The sequence below is a fragment of the Nycticebus coucang genome, chromosome 20 (genome assembly GCF_027406575.1).
Source record: "Nycticebus coucang isolate mNycCou1 chromosome 20, mNycCou1.pri, whole genome shotgun sequence".
Lineage (NCBI taxonomy): Eukaryota > Metazoa > Chordata > Mammalia > Primates > Lorisidae > Nycticebus > Nycticebus coucang.
The window spans coordinates 19,383,275-19,408,929 of NC_069799.1; the positions used below are offsets into that span (position 1 = coordinate 19,383,275).

A 25,655-nucleotide genomic window follows, 5' to 3' on the forward strand; every position below is an offset into this window, starting at 1 on the left:
GGGGTCCCCAAGAAATCTCTTATCCCATTCATTACTCATTTTAAATTTTTTCACACTGGACCAAGATGGCTGGTCTGCAGCAGACCGCTTCTGGCACCCAGATACTAAATGGGATTTTGCCACTGCCCTATGGAAAGATCCAGTAGATAATAAATGGCATGGCCCTGATCCGGTTTTAACTTGGGGTAGAGGTGCTGTATGCATATATTCACAGAAGATGGAAGCAGCACAATGGTTACCTGAACGACTGGTCAAACAAGTAGATAACATCATCATCTCTAAATCCAGGTGGCTACTGCTGGGAATCTCTCTCCTGATATGAAAAAATGAAGGTGGTTTCGGTAATCCCCATGAGGCTCGGGCACTCTTACAAAAATTAACTCGTACTCCTTGCGAGTGCCGTGGTGGCACCTGGAACAGTAAAACAACCCCTCTCCTAAATGTAGATTGTGGTGATAAAACAGCATACTTAGTAATGAGACAAGGTGTTCGTGGAGCACAGGCATGGGTCTGTAGCAAAAAGGCTAAAATTATCCCCACCTTTAATAACAAGCCTGGACCATGCCCTTGTATAGAATTCCATCCATCTGTACATAATACCTGTTATGAGCAGTTTCAACTATGCACTGGTACAGATAATAATACCTATTTTACAGCAATCTTGACCAGACATTTTTCGGGGACATTTGGAGGTGAGTGGGACACAGTACCTCAGGTCCAGGGGACTTCAAATAAATATGCCCAATCTGGCTGTCCCGATACAGTAGGAAAAACAGTTTGCTGGAATAAGACTCCACCTGTGCACATCTCTGATGGAGGTGGACCCCAAGATCAGGTGAGACAGAATATAGTCCAAAAGAAACTGGAAAACATTGTAAACCACATGTCTCCTAAATTTAACTACCATCCAATAGCTTTACCCAAAAATAGGGATGTGAATCTAGACCCCCAAACCCTGAAAATGCTAGACATCACACATAGATTACTTAATCAATCCAACCCTTCTTTGGCTCAAAATTGCTGGTTATGCCTTCATTTAGGACTATCTATGCCTATTGCTATCAATGTTAATTCCATTGAATTATCATCTAATAACTGCATGCCCATCATGCCTTTACCAGTACAACCTGTCTTTTCTGAAGCACCCTGTATTGTCTCCCCTAATAGACACGACAGTTATGCTATTGATATTTGCATACTCTCTTTGACCAATTGCACTGACATCATCAATATTACTTATTCCCCGTGTGCTCCCAGTGATACGGTATTTGTTTGTGGCAATAACTTGGCATATACCATTCTGCCCATTAATTGGACAGGATTATGTACTATCGCCCTTTTGCTACCCGATATAGATATAGTCAATGGAAATGAATCTTTACCTATACCATCCTTTGATTATATATCTGGCCGTTCTAGAAGGGCTGTCCAATTTCTCCCTCTCTTGGCCACTCTGGGAATCACTGCTGGCATGGCCACTGGTACCGCCAGTGGGTTTTATTGCTGTACATAAATATACTGAACTAGCTCAACTTATGGCAGAAGATATACAAGCCCTATCAGGCACAGTTAGAGATCTTCAAGATCAATTAGATTCCTTAGCTGAAGTAGTGCTACAGAATAGAAGAGGTTTAGATCTTCTAACGGCTAACCAAGGAGGCATCTGCTTAGCCTTACAGGAAAAATGCTGCTTTTATGCAAATAAGTCAGGAATTGTTCAAGACAAAATAAAGAAATTACAAGATAATCTAGAGGAAAGAAGAAAAAAAATTATGGACAACCCGTTTTGGAGAGGACTAAACGGCTTTCTGCCTTATCTCCTTCCATTTTTAGGGCCCCTCCTTGGCTTACTAATATTACTGTCGCTAGGACCTTTTCTTTTTAACAAAGTCATGGCCTTTATAAAACAACAAATTGATGCTATTAAAATGCAGCCCCTCCAGGTTCATTATCACAGACTTGCTATGGAAGATGAACGCATAACCATAACTACTTAAGGGACTGGCTAGTCAAGGACGGGTAATGAGGACCCTCATCTCAGACTTTGCTTATCCTACCAAACTAAGACAGGAGCCCAGTCAGATAGCTACCGTGTATCCCATGACAGGTAAAGAGGATCAACTGAGATGGTAAGGTGGTCCCAACCTAAGACAGACACAGTCACCCCGCCCTCTCATTTGAGAGCTGGCAAAACTTTAAAAGTAAAATGTACATTTAAAAATATTATAAAAAAGGGGGACCTGTGGAAGGCTGACACCACAGCATCTATTTTGTAGGCCAAGTGCCATTTCCCATACTAACAGACTTATGTTTCTATTTTCCTGCAAACGCTAGGCCTCTTCTCATAAATCATGCGAGCAAAACTTGGAAACTTGCCAGTGGGAATTTTCTGCTGTGGCCAGGTGCTGTGGCCGGGTTGCTTGGATACCCGGTGACACAGACCCCTTTAGAGCCCCCATGACTTCCTTGTTTCAGAGGCTATAGATAAGAGGGTTCAGCAGGGGAGTAATTATGGGTCTCAAATACAAAGGGATGTTTGTCTAGCTCTGGGGAAAGAGAGGAACCTGGGGTCATGTAAATGACCATGGCTGGGCCAAAGTAGAGACTCACCACACTCAGGTGGGAGGAGCAGGTGGCCAGGGCCTTGTTCCTCCCTTTAGCAGAGTTCATGCGGAAGATGACCAGGAAGATGAGGAAATAGGAGGCCAGGATGAGACCAAATGGGATGAGGATCAATATCATGCCTGTAACCAAAACCACCTTTTCATAAATGGATATATCTTCACAGGAGAGCTTCAGGAAAGCCATTGCTTCACAGAAGAAGTGGTGAATCTCTCTGGAGCCACAGGAGTGGAAATGCATTATGTAGATAGTATGAGGTAAGGAGATAAGAGAACTCCCCACCCAGGATAGTGTGACCATTACCAAGCAGACCTTGGTGCTCATGAGCACTGTGTATCTCAGTGGGTAGCAGATAGCCATGTAACGATCATAGGCCATGAAAGTCAGGAGGATGTACTCTGCTATTCCTACTGTTAAATAGAAAAATATCTGGGTCCCACAACCCATGCCTGAGATATGTCTCTTCCCTGAGAAGAAGTCTGTGGCCATCTTGGTGATGGTACAAGAAGTTAAGGTTAAGTCCATGATGGAAAGTTGGCTGAGCAGAACATACATGGGGGTATGGAGGCAGGAATCCAACCAGATGAGAAGGATCAAGGTGGTATTTATAGCAACAGCAATGATGTAAGTCAAGAGGATGATGACGATGAGAAATTCAGCATACTTAGAGTTAGAGAAGAAGCCCAAGAGAATAAAACCAATGATGTCTGTCTCATTCCTCTTCCCCATCTGTAGGTTTTGCTTAGCTCATCTTAATCTGAAGAGAATTTGAAAATAAACTGGGAGAAATAAGAGGAAGTGTGTTTATAGAGCCTTGGATATTATTAGAGATACATAATAATCAATTAGAGAACAGAGAAAAATAAGAGTAAGGGTGTTTATAGAGCCTGGAGCCATGTAGATGACCATGGCTGGGCCAAAGTAGAGACTCACTACACTCAGGTCGGAGGAGTAGGTGGCCAGGGCCTTATTCCTCCCTTTAGCAGAGTTCATGTGGAAGATGACCAGGAAGATGAGGGAATAGAAGGCCAGGATGAGACCAGATGGGATGAATAAGATAAATATTATTATTATTTAATAGTATTTGAAGGCTCTATAAACACCCTTCCTCTTATTTCTCCCTATTCTCTAATTGATTATTATGTATCTTTAAATAATATCCAAGAAATGCTTTGTGTTCATTAATTTATTTATATGTTCAGTCACTTGATTGACAACTATATGTTGCAAATTTTATAGAATTGAATTAACAATTCAGATATAGCAATAGGGGTGTTTTGGATCATGGCTCATATATATCGACCCTATTTATCATCTTAAGCAAAAACTGTTTGCAGACAGTGCTCAAGGCAGCCAGATATTTGCTGAGATTGTATGAACAACAAAACCCAAGGACATGTCACTAATCCTATTTTCATTTCCAGGCAGGCAGATGTAGTAAAGCCCAGATTATGAGACTAAGTAGCCACATCAGATTTCATGCAAGAGTATGGTTTGAAAAGATGGCTCAGTAACCAACAGATGTCAGAGTGTAATTTTGCCTTAATTCACCAAATCCTAAGAGACTTGGCAAAATAGAAATTTAAATTTATAGATTCTTTAGAAAAAAGGTAGATGGGCTATGCTGTGACTCAGTAGGTAGGGCACCAGCTCCATATACTGAGGCTAGTGGGTTCGAACCTGGGCCCAGCCAAACTGCAACAAAAAAAATAGCTGGGTGTTGTGGTGGGCACCTGTAGTCCCAGATACTCAGAAGGCTGAGGCAAGAAAATCACGTAAGCCCAGGAGTTGGAGGTTGCTGTGAGCTGTGACACCACGGCACTCTACCGAGGGTGATAAAGTGAGACTCTGTCTCTAACAAAAAAATAGAAAAAAGGTACATTTTTTTAAACTAAATTTATTAGACTGACTAAATTTTAATTATATTGGATTAGTCTTTGCTGATGTTATTTTTAATTTTTATGTATTAATTTTTAAATTGAAAGACAAAACTTTACATATGTATCATGACCAAAGTGATGTTTTAAAGTGTATATACATTATGGAATGGATAAATCCTTTCATATATGAAACATCCTCCCTCCCTCAGTACTTGTATAGCCCCTGAAGGCGTGCTTTCCTGGGTCCCTGTCATTTTTGGATTCTCTGAAGCCTGGCTTACTTCCTGATCCTACTAAACCCTAATCAATGTGTCACTTGACAATCTCCTTGCAGTAATTACACAATCCAAATGCCACTTGGAAAAGATAAATCATTGAAGAAATAGTAGGCTTGTATTCCAATACTTCTTTATAATCTAAGTCAATACACTAGCAATCTCAAGCCCTTCTCATTCCTCTGACTTGAAATGTTGGTTAGGTGTAATATTTACTGAGCTGATTATGTTCTACGATAGAGTCCCCAGAAGAGACCATATCAGGCAAATAAATTTTACAGTTGTGATGAACACTGTGAAGGACAGAGCTGAGATTGTCTACTCAAATAAGCACCTGTTCCAGATGATATGACCAGGGAGGGTCTCTCTTAAACAGCAACCAAAAGGGGGCCCAAAGCCCCATAGTTTATATAGCTACATGGGGTGAGGGAAGAGCAAGCTCCATGGCCTGGTGGCTGATGCCAAGAAGTGAAGATAGAGGTACATGCTATCCTTGGGTTTTTTTGTTCACTATCCAGTAATATTTTTATAAAGTTACAGGGCTTTGCAGGGTTTCCTCTTCTATGAAGGATAAATAACAAAACAATGTTAACAAACTAGACTCATCACATGCTGGTATGGTTCTGAACGTTTGACACTTAAGTACTCATTTGTCTGTCATAAACAATTCCATGTAGGAACAAAAAGTATAGACAGACAGTTCAAATCACTCACCTAACAGTGCAGAGCCCCTAACTCCAGAGGCAGGACCTGAACCCATGCAGTTTCCACAGCTCATGCTCTTAGCCACTCTCCTAATGCCTGACTTGGAGGTGTATTTCAGAGACTGAATTAATAAATACATATGAAGCACTTAGCACAATGCCTGGCAATTGGTAAGCATATGATAAATACAATTATCAATAATTAATACTGCCAGTATTCTTTATCAGTACATAAGAAGTACATCAAGATACCCCCTTTTTTTTTCATATTTTTATAGGGTACTCAGCAAGTTTTATTATACGGCTGAGAGCAGTGGCTCATGCCTATAATCCCAGCATGCTGGGAGACTGAAGTAAGTGGATCACTTGAGCTCAGGAGTTCCAGACCAGCCTGAGCAAGAGAGAGAACCTGTGTCTAAAAATAGGAAGGCATTGTGGCAGATACCTGTAGTCCCAGCTACTTGGAGGCTCTCATTCTCTGTGAGCCCAAGAGTTTGATGTTGCTGTGAGCTATGATGCTACAGCACTCTACTGAAGGCAACAAAATGAGATTCTATCTCAAAAAAAAAATTTTTTTATTATATGTCATGACACTGGTCCATGACACTTAACATTCCAATTCCCTTTCTTCAGACTTCATTTACTCTCAGGATTAAAGAAGAGACTATGGATCTCTATCTCAATGAATCCTTAGACCCCTAAGGAATTGGCTATTTTAGGTTTTCCTTTCTAAAGTTTTTCTTGAACATCTAAGATTTTAAAAAGAAGAAAAATAAAAGAAAGGCCTGGAAGCACTGTCTTGGCATCTTCATTCCACCCCTTCTAAAGAGCTCCTGTCCCAAATGTCGCTCTGAGGCATCTGATAGTCACAGCTGTTCAGGTTTAACCTGGAGCTTGGCCCAAATGGCATTTGAGGAATGCAGGATGCAGTGTGTCAGGGCACAGCCACCCACTCAGAGAACGCAGTGGAGCAAGAGCAGAATGTGGCCGGAGTGCTGAAGGCTCTGAGACCTTTTAGAGAGCAAAAGGGCACAGAAAGCTTTTTAAATAATGTATAGACATGCTCAGAGCTTGATCTCAGCAGAATAAAGAAGCTGGCAGTACCTCCGGGGGTGTTCACCCCATCCTGAAAAGCTACTACCTCAGTTAACTTATCCACTAACCCTTAATCAGGTACAGATCTGGCCAATATGAGATGATAGTGCTGGTACAGGATCCAGACCATCATTTGTCTGGTGAACCAAACGTGCAGCTCCTCCCCAGCCTTCCTGGGGTTTCCCTTTGTAAAGGCAGAGGGACTCACCTTTTCCTGCACTTGTTGCTACTTCCCTTTGGACAGCAAGCCAATGTAGAAAGGCACCCCAAATGCTTGCTAGGGTATGCTAAAAGTGAACATGTTTTAGCCTTGACTATTCTATGGTCTAAATTCCAAGTAGAATAGGGATTAAATAGAGGACAATGCCAACGTTAGAGATGCTGGATCTCTCAGGAGTGTCCTGATTCAAAAAAGTCCCCAGACATCAATTAATCTGAGTGTTATAGACCAGGCTAAACTTAATCAGACAAAAAGATTATAAACTAGACTCAATGCTTTCCATAAACACACAGACCCTTGTGAACATGTTTCTTCTCTGGTCTGGACAGGACTGAGCAGGCAGGGGTCGTTCCGAGGCCTAGTACCCCCAGCAGCTCATCATAGCCCAGTGTCCCTGACTTTTATTCACACCAGCCTCCTAGTGTCAGAGCCTGGCTTAACAGGCTCCCCTGGCTTCTCTTCCTTGTCCTCAGGCCAACATTAACAGTCCTTCCAGACCCAGGGAGGGGGCAGTTCCTTTAGGACAGCAGTTCTCAATCTGTGGGTCGTGACCTCTTTGTTCAATTTTTAACAATGTGGGCATTAGGAAGGTTGAGAACTACTGCTCTAGGAAGCCTCGCCCACACTCCAAAGTCAGGCCACACACTGGTCTTTGCTGTGTGTCTGCTGTTCCAAACACAGCTCTACTGGCACCCTTCAACACCAGGGAAACAACCTCCATATGTCTCCACCTCACTCACCACAGAGGATGCCTGAACCAGGTCATTCGCCTCTGTGTTCCCATTGCTCTAGCTGGGTCTTTCTTACTGGGAGTGAAATGAACACAAGAAAGAGGTGCTAGAGAGGAAGGATGTCTGGACTTGGGGCTGGGGACTGTGGAGGTGGAATATGACCCCAGATATTCTACAACCTCCAGCTGCAGTCAGGATGCCGCTCTCACTGTCCCAGCCATGTCATGCTATGGCAAACCTTTCACCTGCCCTTTTGCCTGTGAACATTGATTTCTTCTTCACTCTTTGTTTGATATCATCTGGCTTCTAAGATTCAATGCAAGCCTCCTGTCTTGTAGGAACCCCAGAGGTACTGATCTGGGCTTCCCTTTGTCCCAGCTTGCAGGTTCCATGGAGCTTTTCTGTATGCCCCACTTCTGCTGTGAACTCCTCAAGACTGAGGAAGTCCTGAGTCACTGAATACCAAGAACTCACTTTGAGAAGGGAGAACAAATAGTGATGACAACAGCAGCATTTACCAAATGGTGACAGTGTGCAAGCACACTTTTAAACTTCTCTTGTATAAACATAGATACCTCCCACAATAATCTTACTAGGGAGGTTCTATAGCTGGATTCATTGAATGCATAACTAGGGTGAGGCACAGAGGTCAAAGTTAGACATTCTGGGCTGAACTCCTAACCATGTGCTTTACAAAAGTACAGGGATCATGAAAGCATGGAAGTGGGGGCAGAAAATGGGCTGATTAGATAGGTGATAGATAGATAGATAGATAGATAGATAGATAGATAGGTAATAGAGAGATATAGAGATTATTAGCTGCAGCCTGTTTGATATAATGTATATTAGTTACATGTATGCATTGAGAAAAGTACTTTCTTATTTATTAGAAGTAGAATTTTATTTAACATCAGTTTCAGGAATTGACCCTTAAATACTCTTACTCAGTGAATCATCACAGCAGTCCCAGTAGGGAAGTCCCAGCATCCTTGCTGTACAGTGAGGTGTCCATGTGGTGTCCCCAGCATGGTGCAGCTGAGTTTCAGGGTCTTTTTGGCTGAAGAGTCCCTTCTCTTCCTACCAGTGCATGACCACTGGTGGCCTCCCACTACGTTGTAAAGCAGTTGATCAATTGCAGGAGTGATGGTGCAACTAAGAACGCAGAGTCTATGTCCTCAGAAATAGATTACTTCAAAAGTCTCAAAGTTCACTAACAAGACCAATTCCAGACAGCCAAATAGTCCCCAAAAGGTGCTGTCCCAAGGCACACAGAGCACATACACTGTGGTCCTTCAGAGATGACAAGAGTTCCATGGTCAGTGACTGGAAATGAATCTCACAATGTGGGCAAGGTGGACAAAAACAGGGACCAGACCTGAATTTGGATGCTCACATGTCTGTGAGAAGGTTTGTTAATGACCTGATCCACGTACTAGAATGCTTCTGCTGATTTGGACACAGGTTAATCTCTGATCACAACACAGGAAGTTTCACAATTGGAATATTTTCACCTTGAAGTCCTCAGATTTGGTTGTGAAGTCTTGTTCTTGAGAGTTATTTTTCTATGTGTTCATTGCTGTCACTTGACTCTGCTGTAACCCTTGAATAACTTGACACTTTGTGACCCAAATAGTATGTTCTTAATTTGTGTTTCTATACTAAAGTAAAAACAGTAATAGATTATCTAGTACTTAATTTCATTATAATCTTAACTCTGTCAAAATTATTTAAATAGTCAAAATTATATGCACAGTTAGTAGTGAACAGGTGGTGCATTTTGATGCATCAGAGTACAGAAAGAAAGTCCCGAAAACAGATGAAGAACAACCAAAATGGCAAATGTGTGAATGCATCTGCTGGATGTTAGTGATATTGTTCCCACTCTGCTTTCACAGGCTCCCACATCTAAGGAGTCAAAGATTTCTAGTGAATTCCTAGGCCAGGTAGGCAGTCTCCCATGCCAAGGGGGTTCTGTGAGACCATGTGAGGACACACATCAGGGCTCAAGACCCTGTAAGAAATTCACCAGGTCATCTCTATGTATGTCTACTGGCCACATATGAATGCAAATAAACATATCTCTACTGGCCACATATGAATGCAAAGAGCTGTGGGGAAGGCAGAAACCACTCAGACAAGGCTGTCCTTGGGATCTGGTCTTCTCCTGGTAAAGACTTATGGGCATGCCAACACAGAACAGAGAATTTTCTAGAGACTGAGGTGAGTTCTGAAGACATAGTGAAGGAAGAACTGATACATCCAGATATAGGTTTAGGAAGTACCCTGCATTTTAGTGGGTAGTTAAAGGGGGCTGAGGGCCATCCCCAGCTGGAAGAGACCAAGAATATTTGTGAAGCCTCTTGGGAAGTGTTGGGATACTCCAGTCAGGATGAAATTCAGGGCAAAGGGAAGGGAGAAGAGGGTGAAGGACCATAGAGCAAAGTTTCACAAACACTTCTGACCATAAGTTTTTCTGTGGTGCTTGTTACAAAGACAGAACCCTTGGTTATTCTTTGAGATTGTCCAAGAAAGTTTTGGTTCAGTCAGTCCAGAGTGAAAGGACTGTAGATTTTTTTAGCAAGGCTTCCAAATGAAGTCTATTGATCAAGGTCACTGAAGAAAGATTTTATAATGGCCTTTTCCATAAATACAAATCACTCATAAATAACCTGACCAAGACAGTTAACATTAGAATGAGTGTAAGGATTTGCCTGCTAGTCAAAAGAAGGCAGACAGATGATGGCCAACAGGTGTACATGTATGAAAAAACCCTCAACATTACTAATTCTCAGTAAAATACAAACGAAAATGACAGTGAGATATCATAGCACAACTTTTAGAATAGCATTTGTGAAAAAATGAAAGGTAAATGTTGGTGAGAGTGGAGAAAAGGGAGTTCTTATATATAATTGATTGAAATGCAAATTAGTACAGCCTTTATGGAAAACAATATGGAGTTTTCCAAAAATTGTAAAAATGGGACTATAATGTAATCCAGCAGTCCCACTTCTTGGGATATAATCACATAAACTGAAATTAGTATTTTGAAGAGATGTCTGTACTCCTGGGTTCACTGCAGCACTGTTGACAATATACAACATATGTAATCAACCTGTTTCCATCATTGGATAAATGGAAAAAGAACATGTGGTAAATATATAAATATATATATATATATATATATATATATATATGGGAATTCTACTCAGCCTTATAAATGAGATAAATTCTGTCATTTTCAAAACATGGATGACCCTGGATAGCATTATCTTAAGTGAGATAAGTTAGGCAGAGAAACACACACACTGCATGATCTCATGTATGAGTGGTGTCTTGTTAAAGTCAGACTTAGAGAAGCAAAGAGTAGAATAGGATGGGAAGGGACAGCTGGAGGAGTTTCAGCTAAAGGAAACAGACTTTCAGTTAGCCAGAAGGAATAAGTTCAAGAGATCTATTGTGTACTCTGATGATAATAGTTAAGAAAACTATATTGTGTGCTTGAAAATTGGTAATAGAGTAGATTTTAAGTACCTCAACCACAAACTATGACAGTTACATAAGGTTATTCATATGATAATAGTTTGATTTATCCATTCTGCAACATAAGCATAAATCAAAACATAATGATGTACACCATAAATAAATACAATGTTGTCCCTTAAGAATGTTTTAAAAGAATTTATTAAAAAAAAAGAATTATCGGGCGGCACCTGTGGCTCAGTAGGTAAGGCGCCGGCCCCATATACCGAGGGTGGCGGGTTCAAGCCCAGCCCCGGCCAAACTGCAACCAAAAAATAGCCGGGCGTTGTGGCGGGCGCCTGTGGTCCCAGCTACTTGGGAGGCTGAGGCAAGAGAATCGCTTGGGCCCAGGAGTTGGAGGTTGCTGTGAGCTGTGTGATGCCACGGCACTCTACCGAGGGCCACAAAGTGAGACTCTGCCTCTACAAAAAAAAAAAAAAAAAAGAATTATCTGCTAGTCATAAGTGAAAGCTAAAGGAGTAAGTCACATGTTTTATACTTGCCTGGTCAGTTTCCTGAAAAGGAATAAAGAATCCTGATCTTCAGCAGTAACTAGAAATACAGGGTTTTGGCTGGATCTCCCACTTACTGTCTGTATGCTCAGTTTCTCTGTCTGCAAATGGAGATGATAACAGTGCCCTCCATAATCAATCACTGTGAAGACCAAAGGAGTCAATTTCACAGCTACCCTCGCCTGTAGAAAGCTCTTGCTATTACTCTCAATAAAACTGAGTCATCTTTCCTGCTTAAACAACAGCCTTCTCCCCAAAACCTTCCTCAGAGCCCCCAACACTTCCTTATTCCTCAAACTGTAAATGAGGGGGTTCATCATGGGGGTGATTATGGCATCAAACACAAAGAGATGCTGGTCCACCTCTGGGGGCAAAGAGGAACCTGGAGTCATATAGATAATCATGGCTGGACCAAAGTAGAGGCTGACCACACCCAGATGGGAAGAACAGGTGGCCAGAGCTTTGTTCCTGCCCTTGGAGGAGTTCATGTGGATCACAGTGAGTAAGATTAAGGTGTAGGAGGTCAGGATGAGTCCAAAAGGGAGGAGAAGGAAAACAATGCCTGATGCCAACACTATCTTCTCATAGGTAGAGGTGTTCTCACAAGAGAGCTTCAGAAGGGCCATGACCTCACAATAGAAATGGTGCATTTTCCTAGAACCACAAGTGGAGAAGTGCATGGCATATACTGTGTGCACTAGGGAGACAAGCACACCCCCAGTCCATGACCCAGTGGCCATTTGCACACAGACTTTGGGTGTCATAAGAACTGGGTATCTCAGGGGGCTACAGATGGCCAAGTAGCGGTCAAAGGCCATAAGAGTCAGCAGAACACACTCAGCCACTCCTAGCATCAAGTACAGAAAGATTTGGACTCCACAGCCAATGCGAGAGATGCTTCTGTGTCCTGAGAAGAAGTCAGTGGCCATCTTGGGGACGGTGGTGGAGATGAGCATCAGGTCCATGAGGGAGAGCTGGCTGAGCAGGAAGTACATGGGGGTGTGAAGGCGGGCATTGCTCCAGATCAGCAGGGTCAGGACACAATTGCCTGTGATGGCCACCCCAAGAATCAGGAGAACAAGGGTTATGAAGAGGCCAGGATGCTGGGAGTCAGAGAACAGGCCCAGGAGAATGAAATCTGTGGTGGAGGATCTGTTATTTTGCCCCATGTCTTGGTCTGCTGGTTTGACTAGAAGATCACAGAGGGGAAGCACAGGATGAAATCACTCTTCCCAAATAAAAGTTGTATTGACTTAGATTTGAATCCAAAGATATCAGAATATACTTGAAGGCAGAAAAGAGTCCTTGCATGTTATTCATTATTTTTTACACTATTATTTAACAATCCATCTGGAAGGAATTGAAAATTATTAATTTTGGCCATCACATTACTATACTGCTTGACACCATGTTGCTACCACTTCATAAGGATTAAAAGTGAGTTTTTAGCCAATAGTAACACCCCCATACACTTTTGGAGTGTGTAACAAGACATAATTGAACGTAGACATGGGTACTGATTCATAATCACTGATGCCATCTTGAATCTCTGCCTGCCTTTCACTTCTACAGTCACCACCTACATCTAGACTTACACACAGGAACTCACAAGTGATGGGGCAGGTGGCATGACCAGCCCCACATGGGACAGTATATGGCTCTAACCGTTGTGACTGGTCAAGAGTGCTTTGAAGTCAGCTTTAACTGGCTCTGACATCCCACATGATAAAGTAGCCAATGTAGACTGAGAGGAAGTAGACCAGACTTTGGAAATTTTCTTAGTTTTTGAGAACGTGCACATCAAGTCCCAATGAATAATTCCTGCAAAAGCTGCTTTTGCTTTCTTTTCTCTTTTTCTGCAATGTCACCTTCTCCCACACAGTAAATACCACATTTTGAATGAACCTTTCTGTAACATTCTGTACCATCTCATCTAAAACTTTGCCTTTGTTCCTCTTTTATAGGCATTTGTGCCATCTCCTAATGATGAGGCTGAGGCAAGCAAAAATTAAGAGAAACTGTGATTAAGAGAACTGTTATGGTGTAGAATGCAAAAGAAATGGATTAGAATAACCTTAATAAGAATTTCTCATCTACTATTACTGTGTCTTTTTGAAACTATGGCTCATCACCATTTTAGCTCACTGCATAATTTTACACCCTGGTATGGGGAAAAAAAACATGAAAACAGAATTATTCATTCAATATTCCAGATATTTTATTAACATGATTTTCAACTATATACAAAATTATAGTCATCCAGTCTTTAGCCATCTTAAAGATACAGAATTAGAGCATCAGTTGTCAACCTTTGTTTGCTGACATAGGAAGGGCATAACTGAAGGAGTTAAGATACACAGATATCCCAAAGGGCATTCTCTACGGGTTTTGCAAAATAGGTTTAAGAATCATTGCTTACTCTAACTCACATATGGAGGCTTGTAATGCATAATAAAGACTCCAGAAAATCCTGAAGTTACAAAACATCTTCAGTTGTTATCCAGTATCTTCTTTAGTTGACACTGAGCTTGTTTTCCCTATTACTCTTCCTAGAGCTTATTTTCCCCATTACTCTTCCTAATGCTCCCTGGTCTGTTAGCTTTGGTGGAACACTATTTTGGAAATGTTGAGTTTAGACTCAAGGACTTTGAGTGATTGACAAGGGGTGACTAAAGGTGTTATTTTCTCTCTAGAAATTCTAAATTAAGTCATAGCTTTATTTTTAACTTGATTTCATGGAATTGTTTATACTCTTGTTAATTTATACAGAACTATTTTATATGGAAAGGAAAAAAACCTATCTTCTGAAAACAGCCACTTTTTGAGAGAAGAATGAAGAAAGAATAAACAACAAAAATAGAAAGCATTTTATAAGTTCTTTCTTGATGTAAAAATATTTTAACATTTTTGTTTTAATGAATAAATAAAAAAACTTCAGTATTCTTGCTTTTAAAATATACTATCAGGCCAGGTACAGTGTGCCTCATACCTGCAATTCTAACACTCGGGGAGGGCAAGATGGGAGGACTGATTTACGAACACTAGTTCAAGTCCAGCCTAAGAAATATAGGGAGGCCACATTTCTATTAAAAAAAAAAAAATAGACAGGCTTGTACCCATAGCTCAGTGGTTAGGGTGCTGGCCACATTTACCGGAGCTGGTGGGTTCAAAACCAGCCAGGGCCTGCTAAACAACAATGACAACAATAACAACAACAACAAAAATAGCCAGGCATTGTGGCAAGTGCCTGTAATCCCAGCTACTTGGGAGGATGATGCAAGACAGTTGATTAAGCCCAGGAGTTTTAGGTTGCTGTGAGCTATGTTGCCACTCTACTGAGGGCGACATAGTGAGTCTCTGCCTCAGGAAAAAAAAAAAAAAAAAAAAAAGGATAAATTAGCTGGGTGCTGTGGCATACTCCTATAGTCACAACTATTCAGGAGACTGATTGCTTGAGCTAAGAAATTTGAGGTTTCAGTGAGCTATAATGACACTACTGCACTCTAACGTGGATAACAGAATGAGACAAAAAAATGATAAAAGATAATACTCCCCCACCAAAAAAGTGAAAAGATAAATAATCAGGAGTACAATTAGTGAAGAAAAATAAATAATTTCATTTTATCTACATCTCAATTAACATAGAAAGATGTTAAGAGGTAAAGAAAGTGGGATAAGGAAGGGTATGAGGGAAATCTGAAAAGATGAGAGAAATGGATGGTGGTAGAGTCCACAGTAAGGGGATATGAGAGGAGAAATGTTATTCCTTCCACTCTTACTTAAACTTCACTCCCTTAGAGTCTTTGCCTGGCCACTGTATCTAAAGCATACCACTGGCTGACTTCATTCCCTCATCCCTGCTTTAGGCCCCTGCATACTCATTATGAAGCTTTCTTTTCTTGAGACAAAGTTTCAAGCTGTTGCCCTGGGTAGAGTGCTGTGGCATCATAGCTCACAGCAACCTCCAACTTGGGCTCAAGTGATCCTCTTGCCTCAGTTTTTTTTCTATTTTTAGTGAAGACAGGGTCTTGCTTTTGCTCAGGTTGGTCTTGAACTCGTGAGTTCAAGCAATCCACCTACCTTGGCCTCCCAGAGTACTAGGGTTACAGGCGTGAGCCACTGCACTCAGTCTTGTGAAGCATTTATTCGCATGTTTATTTTGACTATTGTTTGTCTCTTTCACGAAAATTTAGGTTGCTTAAGGCCAAAATACTGGTTCACCATGGTATTTTGACAGTGTCTGGAAGTTCTCTGCCATTTGGCAGGCACTCAGTCTGTGTCTATGAACAACTGATTGCAAAGATACACAGGAAGAAAAGACGCTTCTATGCATGTGGGAAGAGTAGGAGGAACAGAGATAGAGCTGAGCATCCTGTATGGAAACTTTCTTGATTATAGATTCCTAGTGCCTACTTTGATGTTTGGCTCCAAAGAAACTGTTCATCTACTGGTTCTTCCCACTGCAATTTCAAGCCTTCTGGTCTCTATATGTGACCCTCAGCATTTATCTTTCGCACAGTTAAGTCCTACAGCATCTCAGAAAGGAGTGAAGAAGAGCTCACCTTCAAGAGAGGTGACCAGTACAAAATCAGAATGAGCATTATGACTTTTCCAGCTGTAGACAGGACAATCACATGAGTATTCCAAAATGCAGCATTGAAAAGTCAATTTTCAGACTTGATAGCATGGTGTCAAGGTGAGCAGATGACCTCAAATCACCTCACTGAAGAGCACTGAGGGAGAGGTGTCTGTGCAGCTTTGTCTGGTCTCATAACAGGACCCCCACGAGTATATGTTCAATTTAAAATTCAAGCATAAATTTAAGCATATATTGTTGAATGTATAAATATTCAACCTATGTTTCAAACATTTGTGATGTGTATTGGGTATACTTAGATACTTTTATTGAAACTTGGCATGATTAGAATCTTCTTTCAAAGGCAAGAAAATAACAAAAGTACCTTAATAATTAGTTTAACTATTTTGGTCAGACTGACTAGTTCCTTACTGACTAGAAGCTAGTTAGTATGCTATCCTCATAAACTGTTTCACATAGATACAGATGATCTATGTAACTTTCAATTATAATCTGCCCTGGGATATGACCACTCACTGAGTTCTCATGCAGCTGCTCAGAAAGGTTCTAGCATAGATCTGGAGATGCAGCCTGGCAAGCTGACTCTAACCTTCATGCCTGCCCATACATGCTAGGAACAATGACCTCTTTCTCCAGTGACAGGTTACCTTGTCATCATGCGTGTGTCTGCTCTTGTCCACTCCTAAGGCTCTGAATTCTTTTATCTTCCTTTGTGTCTTGTAGCTGATTGAGGGAGAAGTCAGTCTCCATGTGGAGAATTAACCTTACAGCTGTGGGTCCCGTTGAAGTCTGCACCACAAGCTCTTGTCACACACAGATGTCTCTTGAAACTCATGAAGAAGAGATTAAATACAGGACTATGACCTGGGTGACACTCTGAAAGCTCTTTGGGGAGTGAGCCAACTCACTTCAGCCCTGGCAGGTAATTAGCTTGGGCAGCAAAGAGTAAAGCCAAAATTCATCAGGGATAAAAAGTCACTTCTCAGCCCTCAGTTTAGCAGCATGATGGTGGAGGAGCAAGGCTTTATTTGAACACAGATTCACCTTTTCCTTCCTGTGGGTGATCTTGGGCAAGTTATATCATCTTCCAAAGGTTGTTATTAGGTTTTAATGAAATAACAAGTGTGAAGACCTGAATAGTATACCTCACCTGGTCCATAACTGTGTTATGATGAGTACCCAGGAGATAAAATAGTGATTATTGATTACTGTGATTTTGCTAATAAAGCATGGCTGTGGTATATGCAAGTTTTAAAAATATCACCAGTTTATACTCTAAGATCCAATCAGACTAAATGTGGTTTGGCTGATCTGAGGAAGGAGTCAGCATTTTAGGAAAGAAGTCTTACCTGTAAGCACCAGGGTGACATCGACACCACCCAACACTGACAGTTGATGGCTTCAGTGAGAATCTCAGCATTCTTCCTGCCATGTCAACACCACTTGCAGCGTGCTAGAAAGCCACCCTTTTCTATGTTGGGTCTGACTTACCGTCTGTGATTGTTATAGTTCCACGCACATATGCATTCTTTCTTTTTCCTCCAAAATGGTTCATAAATACTTTAAGAGAAAAACTCAACTAAGTTCCTTGAACTTGGTTAAGTACATGGTAAATTTTTTTTTTTAACATGGTAAATATTTTTTATTCACCTCAATACTATCAATAAATGGCGGGCTATTAATAATGAATAGACCTCCAACAAACAAATGTTATTTTAGACAATCACTTGCAAGACCATTACTATGAGCCTGAACTCCTCTTAGCACCTCATAAACATTAATTCCGTCAGCTTATGACCACAATTCAACAATGTAGGCATTATTATCATCATATCCACTTTATAGGCAAGAAAACAGAAGTCTAGAGGGATTCAACAATTCGTCCAATGCCAGAGATAATAAGAGATGGTACCTGGGTAGAACACCAGAAGTCTGTCTCTAAAATCTACTCCCTACAACCGCATCATCCTTTTCACTCTCTGAACATTTCCCAACCAGTGGCAATGCTTCCAGCTCCCTCACAAGGGCCTCATCTCCTAAACATTCTCACAGCCCTTTGACCATTCTCCCAGGCCCTCTGCCATGCTCCCTCCATGACCTGAAATAAGTACCCTTCTCTATAGACTAGAAGTAGGTTGACCTCAGGTTTTATATTAGTATTGAGTACATTGGATACTTGTTTTTTCATTCTTGCAATACTATACTAAGAATAATGTAAGAATAATATGTTTCAACTTCATCCAGGTAAATACAAAAGATATAAAGTGTCTATCCTCTTTGTTAATCCCTTCATGGGTTGATAGGTACTTGGATTGCTTCCTCCTCTTGGCAATTGTGAATTGAGCTATAAAATAATAAATTTCAGTTGTTCAAAGCCACCCTGTTTGTGTAATTTGTCACAGTAGTCTTAGACCCATGTATATATTTACCCCATCTTTTCCCAAATTTTATTTATCAAATTGGCCTATTACGAAATTGAATTTTTTCTTGATAGTTAGCCAGAATACATGTGAATGTATGAAGCCCACCTGAAACATTTGTTTTAGTACATTGATGAAAACAATTGCGATTATTTCCACATTTTAGGAGAAAAAATTTGGACAAGAAAAATAAAAAAGATGTTTCCTCCAAATTTTTATCTCCCTGACCCACTGAAAGAAAAGCCAGTTTCCAAGGTTTTGCATGTGCTGTCTTCTTCCCTACCTCAATTTATCCCTCACAACTTCAAATGGGCTAAAGTCTCACCATTCAACTGCACCTGCCCTTGGAAGACAACCAGTCACTGTGCTTTCTGCTTGTTTGATGGAAACCACCTCATGTGAGAGGTGTCTACTAAGAAAGGGAAGACTGGCTTAAATTTCTTCACACTTTAATACAAAATTTCCCCACTCCCACCATGTTTTTCAGAGCCCCATGACATCCTTATTCCTGATGATGTAAATGATGGGATTCAGGATAAATGTAAGGACAGAGTAGAAAAAAGATACCATCATGTCTTTCTTAGCAGTGTGGCAGGGGCTAGAGAGCATGCAGGTGTAGATGGCAGCCCCATACAAGATGCTGACCATCATCATGTGGGAGTAGCATGTGGCAAAGGCCTTACAGCCTACAGCAGAGTTCATCCTGTGATGGTGAGGAGAATAAAGTTGTAAGACCCTGAGATGATGGTCACAGGAGCATGAGTACACAGCACAGGTACATCAGAATCTCATAGAGTGAGGTGTCTGAGCAGGAGGGATTCAGCATAGCAGAGTTCTCACAGAAGAAGTGCTGGATCTCCCAGGATCAGCAGATGGGGAAGATTATGGTGATGGGAGTGACTATGAAGCCATCCAACAACCATCAGCAGGATGCCAGGAAGAGACATACCCTATGCCTTAGAAGGACAGGGTAATGGAGGGGATGGCAGATAGTCGTATAGTAGTCATAGGCCATGACAGCTAGAAGGCAGTATTCTGAGCCTGTTAATAGCAGGTAGAAGTACATCAGGGTCCCACATCCAAGGATTGAGATGTTCCTCACTTTGGCCAGCTGGTTCACTAGCCTTTTGGGGATTGACAGAAATATATATCAGGTCTATAAGTGAGAGCTGGTTGATTAAAAAAGTACACAGGAGTATACAGAGAGTCAATGTGGATTAGAAGTATCAATATAATATTCCCAGACATGGCTGACAAAAATACACTGAAGATGAGTAAAGATGTTATGCCACTCTGACTGGAAGGATGGACCACCACCTCAGAGCACTCTTGCCAGGAAAATCAACTAGGACCTGATCAACCATACAGATCTACCTATCAATTTATAGGAAATGCAGAAGACAGAAGAAGATACTAAATGACACAGGATGAAATCCAGGGGGAGGAAGCAAATAATGGGAAATGTTAAATAAAAAATTTAATTCATTAAACAAATATTTTTAGCATAAAAAGAGAAGGGGGAGAGGAAGGAGAGATATAGATTAAAAGAAACTGAGGTGGGGGTACATCAAATAAACACAATATGTGGACTTTATTCAAACAGAGTGCAAAAAATTTAATTAAGTTAAAAATAAAGAACAGATTTAAGAATGTATAAAGGATTCTTACCAATTAATAAGAAAACAACACTGGAAAAATTGGTGTTTTTCATATCATTTTAATCACTTTAAGGTCCTTGGAATGACAAAAACACAGAACATTTCCAAGTATTATAAAGAGAAAGTTCATCAGTGAATGAGGCATTTCAACAAATGTGGCAAGGGAAAAAAGTTACAGAAGTATGTTGGTGGAGAAAAATGGGCCCAAAACTAAACAGACAAATCAGGAAAGAGTGTATATCAAAGCCCTGATTTGATAACTACACAATCTGTGCACGTAATAAAATTGTCCATCTACCCCATAAACTTATACAAATAAAAAAATTAAATAGAGCTGTATATGTAAACTTGTAAAAAAATAATAACAGAGTGGTTGTTTAGTGTTTTTGTGTGTTGTTGTGAGAATGTTGGAGCTTAAATGAGAGCAGTGAACAAACATTCATAAATTTCCTGTTAAACGTGGCAAGAGTGAACGTGAAATCAGGTATGTATTAGTTAAAGTTTATGAAGATATTGCCATGAAGAAAACAGAAGTGCATAAATGGATTAAGCATTTTTCTGAGGGGAAATAAATCACCACTGATGAAGAGAGGTCAGGGTGGCCAATAACAAAAGACCTAAGAAAAACATTGCAAAAATTCATCCAATTGTGCTTCAAAGTCATCAGCTGACTGTGAGATGCATAGCAGACGAAGTAATCAAGGAAAATACTAACTGAAAATCTTAGCCAATAACTCATGGCTCTTGCATCATGACAAAGCACCAGCTCACACAGCACTGTCTGTGAGGAAGTTTTTTAGCCAGTGAATAAATAGCTGTATTGGAACACTATTCCTACTCACCTGATCTGGCCCCAAGTGACCTTTTTCTTTCCCTGAAGATAAAAGAAATATTGAAAGGAAGACATTTTGATGACATTCAGGACCCCTTATTCAAGGGTAATAAGATGACAGCTCTGATGGCCATCACATTCAAAATTGCTTTGAAGGGTGGACTAGGTGCTAATGTTGGTGCACAGCTTCCCAAGAGGAGTTCAAAGGTGACCATAGTGATATTCTGCAGTGAGGTATGTAGAACTTTTTCTAGAATTAGTTCACAAATAATTATCAGAACACATGTTGAGCTAAAAACCTGTTGCATCCCAGAGCTCCAGGGAAATCCTCATAGTTGTTCTTTGACAATTTCCTGTGATGTGTGTGACCTCTTGGCTCTTTCTAGAATCTTGGATAAGTAGATTTTTATTTATTTATTTATTTATTAAATCATAGCTGTGTACATTAGTATGATCATGGGACACCATACACTTTGTTCATAGACCGTTTGACACATTTTCATCACACTAGTTAACATAGCCTTCCTGGCGTTTTCTTAGTTATTTTGCTAAGACTTTTACATTCCACATTTACGAAGATTCACATATACCCTTGTAAGATGCACCGCACGTGTAATCCCATTAATCCCCCTCCCTCCACCTACCTCCCCCTTCCCTCCCCTCCATTTCCCCCTTCTCCCTATTCTTAGGTTGTAACTGGGTTATAGCTTTCATGTGAAGGTCCTACATTAGTTTCATAATAAGGGTGAGTACATTGGGTATTTTTTCTTCCATTCTTGAGACACTTTACTAAGAAGAATATGTTCCAGCTCCATCCATGTAAACATGAAAGTGGTAAAGTCTCCATCTTTCTTTAAGGCTGCATAATATTCCATGGTGTACATATACCACAATTCATTAATCCATTCGTGGATCTATGGGCACTTGGGCTTTTTCCATGACTTAGCAATTATGAATAGGGCTGCAATAAATATTCTGATACAAATATCTTTGTTATGATGTGATTTTTGGTCTTCTGGGTATATGCCCAGTAGAGGGATTACAGGATTGAATGGCAGATCTATTTTTAGATCTCTAAGTGTTCTCCATATCTCTTTCCAAAAGGAAAGTATTAATTTGCACAGTTTGACACTCTGTGTCTCTTGTGTATTGTATTACTCACCTTTCGTCATTGATTCAACATTCTAAGAGGTAGTACAAACTATATTCCGACCATGTTTGGAAGTATCTTCTGGTACAGTATGCAGGCAGTATCTTCTCAAATCTACCAGTAAGATTTCCTCTCTTCTTTCCTTTTTTATTATCTATTGTTCCCTAAACAGTCTTTTCTCTGGTGTCAACAATTCTGGATGTTTATTTCTGTTTTTCTCTTTCATACTGCAAGTTTTTTTCATCTGGCTGGTGACTGTTGATTTTGTATTAAGGTAGGCAACTGAGGCCTGGGGCTCCACACATTCCATGACAAGAAGAGAAGAAGGCCTTTCCTGGGGGCCACCTGCACCCATGCTCAAAGTCCATCCCCTGAGGCTGAGGAGGTCTGCACCATTTCTTCAAAGCAGGGATGCTGGTGGCTATTTGGCACTAAACTCGGTAGTGAGAGTGGAGGAGACATGTGTAGCTGCTATGGAGATGACACCCTCTCTATTCCACCACACTTTTTACTCTCACCTTCTGCATCTTCTCATACTGAGTCCTGCACTTCTGAATTTTCCTCTGAGAAGCTACCCCCTCCCCAAACACATGCTCATGCTGCAGCTTTCTCTGCTGTGTTTCATCAACCAACTTGCTTCCAGAAACATTTTCTGTCCCAAAATTTTTCAAAATTTGTCATGTAGAGATGGCCTCTCTCATTCTAGTATTTTGAGACTTTTCCTTTTCTTGTCATTCTCAGGGTCTTAGGGAATTAAAATGGCATGAGAAAATTTATATTTTAATATAAATCTATAAAAGATTGTATAATCCACCATTCACCTGCAAGTCTGATTCCTTTAAGGACCCATTCCTATTTAAATAAGGAAAATTTTTATTCTTTTCTATATCTCCTTGGGATACAGAGAAGTTTCTCCTACTCCCTTTCGGGATGGGGCATTGACTGGTGTTTACCTTTCTGATGAGGGAAACCCCCGCAGCTTCCAGGACACTCTTATTCCTAGGACAATTCAAGCCTCTATGCCTACAGCCTTGCTGGAAGCATTTCCCACTCAGTGTAGATGCTCACACCTACAGTGCACTCTGGGAGGAGGGAGGGCAATTGTCAGGATTTCATCTAATGTACACACTGTGAAAGGGTTGAGCGTGCCCCTTGGGTGAAGGACTCTTCTATAATTTGAATTTTACTTTGGGAGTGAGAACAATGTAACCTAAAAATTTGTATTCTCATATTAACTTGAAATAAAAATAAGTAAATAAATAAATAAATAAATTTGCAGTGGGGGCATGGCTCTGCACTGGGCCATCATGCACATGCACTGTTGCTTTTACTTGGTGTCCCTTCTGTAAAACGCTCCTTAACCAGCTACTGAAACCAATGTCTTTAGCAGTATTATTTAGACAATAGATAAAAAGTACAGTGTGGATAGTTTCCCCAACACATTTTTTTTTCTACCTAGAATCTACCATGCTTTTGTTCTTGAACAGGTCTCTCCCATCATTTGGGGTTTTACTGGAGCCCAAGCATTCAGATTATTCTTTCTTGAGCCCAGGTTTTGTTTCATTGATCAAAAGACCAATTACTTCCTGAAGATTCCAGAGCATTTTTAAATGTGGGCAACACAGAAATTACAACACTGCAGCTTTGACGTTGGCATTACACACACCCAAATCCAAGATGTCGGACACTATCTTAGAAATTTCCCATCTACCATGATGCAGTTTGAAAATGGAGTGTTGCACAGACATGTTGCTGCTGGGACATGTTTGATGTATAGGTTGTAAGATCATTTAATTGCTTTATGGGAGGCATCTCCTTTTAATTGGTTTGTACAGTGGTTTTCAGAAAAAATATCTTAGTGATACAACTTTTGCTCCCTAATTAGGATACTTACTTTGTTTTCTCTCTCCATATTTTCCAGTGGCAAGAAAGCTCCTGCTTTCCAGAAATAAGGCACATGGAATGAGCTAGTCATTCCCACAGTATCTTTACACCTTGCCCTTTGCAACTATGGGATAGCCTCTGTGTGTGCATGATCTGCAACTAAGCTGAAGCATAGACCACTCCACACCAGCTGTGCAAAGAGGCTGGGTGTCGGCTGTACATATTGAGGGGCCCACTTTTCCACCTCCTCTGCAAGCAAACAATCCCAACTGGCATAAGCAAGAAGTCTCATCCCCAGTCCCTACTCTCCAAGTGGTCACCCTCCTGTTGAACTGACACTCACTTTTATCCCTCTTCCCCAGGCTCCTGAGGATCCATCTAGTTCCCTACCCCCCCCATCATCTGTTCTGTCCCCCACCTAGTTGCAGCTCTTGGAGTAATAAATACTGTGGCCTGCATCCAACCGTGCAGTGAGTAGCACCTGTCCTTTCACAAAATTCCTTTTCTAAACAACAAGTTGTTGTGGTTGACTGACTTGCAGCCCAGTTTTGCAGCATAAGATGTCTCAGCTGACAGAAGACACCCAGTAACAGCCAGTTGGGCAGCACCTATTACTTCAGGTACAGGGCATATCATGCAGTGGATGACCTTAACTCTGCAGTATCTTCCTGATACAGGATTTCCCCCAACAAGAGCTGGACAGGGACCTCCTTCATTCTCTAAGCCCAGGTGAGCTCTGAAATCAGACCACCTTCTCTAGGCACAAACAGGCTGCCCTTTCCAGGCCTCAATCTCTGGGCTCTAGCAAGGTCATGAACAAAGTAGCCTGAAACATTTGGGGTGGTTCCACTTTGAGTAGAAAGCACACACACCCTAAAGCCTTCCCTGAGACAAAAACTGCAAGGACCTAATAACCTTGTTCCAGCAGAGGAACTGCATTCATTCATTTGCTCATGCACTCATTAACTTTGAAAATATGTTTTTCTACCTAAAGTCCTGCCCCAAAATGTAATATAGACCTCTAAAAAAGGGCCCAAGAGAGAAACTTCCAACTTAGGTCTTCCCCTTTGCCAGAAGCTCTGGTACTTGTTACTCCTTTTGTATTCCTTTCTGTCTAATAAAATCCCATTGTACCACTGATCTGTGGTCCATGGGTTCATTCTTTGTATCCTTGAGATCAAGGGCCTAGTGAAGAATAAATTCAGTAATATTCCTTTCCCAGAAACTACTAGATATTATGCGCCCATCATTTTTAGCCCCAATTTATACATAAAACCCTGTAATTAATAGCCTAACCTCAATCCTTGAAACATGAACAATCAACTGTCCTACCTTTACTGCTTTATCCACATCTACCTTCTAGCACAGGTATGGCTTCCCACCTGCCAGAGGCCTGAGACTTGTAAACTAGAATGAAGACTCACAGCAGCGCATGAGTCACCCAACACCACTGCAGTGTCCTCCAAGTATCAGACTGGTTATGACTGTCTCCAGAATTAACCACATGGTACCCTAACACCACGGGCTACTTTTTTGTGGAGGGTCAGTTGAATTCC

The 25,655-nt window shown here is 40.9% G+C and overlaps 1 pseudogene; it reads right to left on the bottom strand.

Annotated features, from left to right (window-relative positions):
* Window positions 1-19,058: 19,058 nt before the first annotated feature.
* Window positions 19,059-22,570, bottom strand: LOC128572494 (olfactory receptor 2T10-like; annotated as a pseudogene).
* Window positions 22,571-25,655: the final 3,085 nt, after the last annotated feature.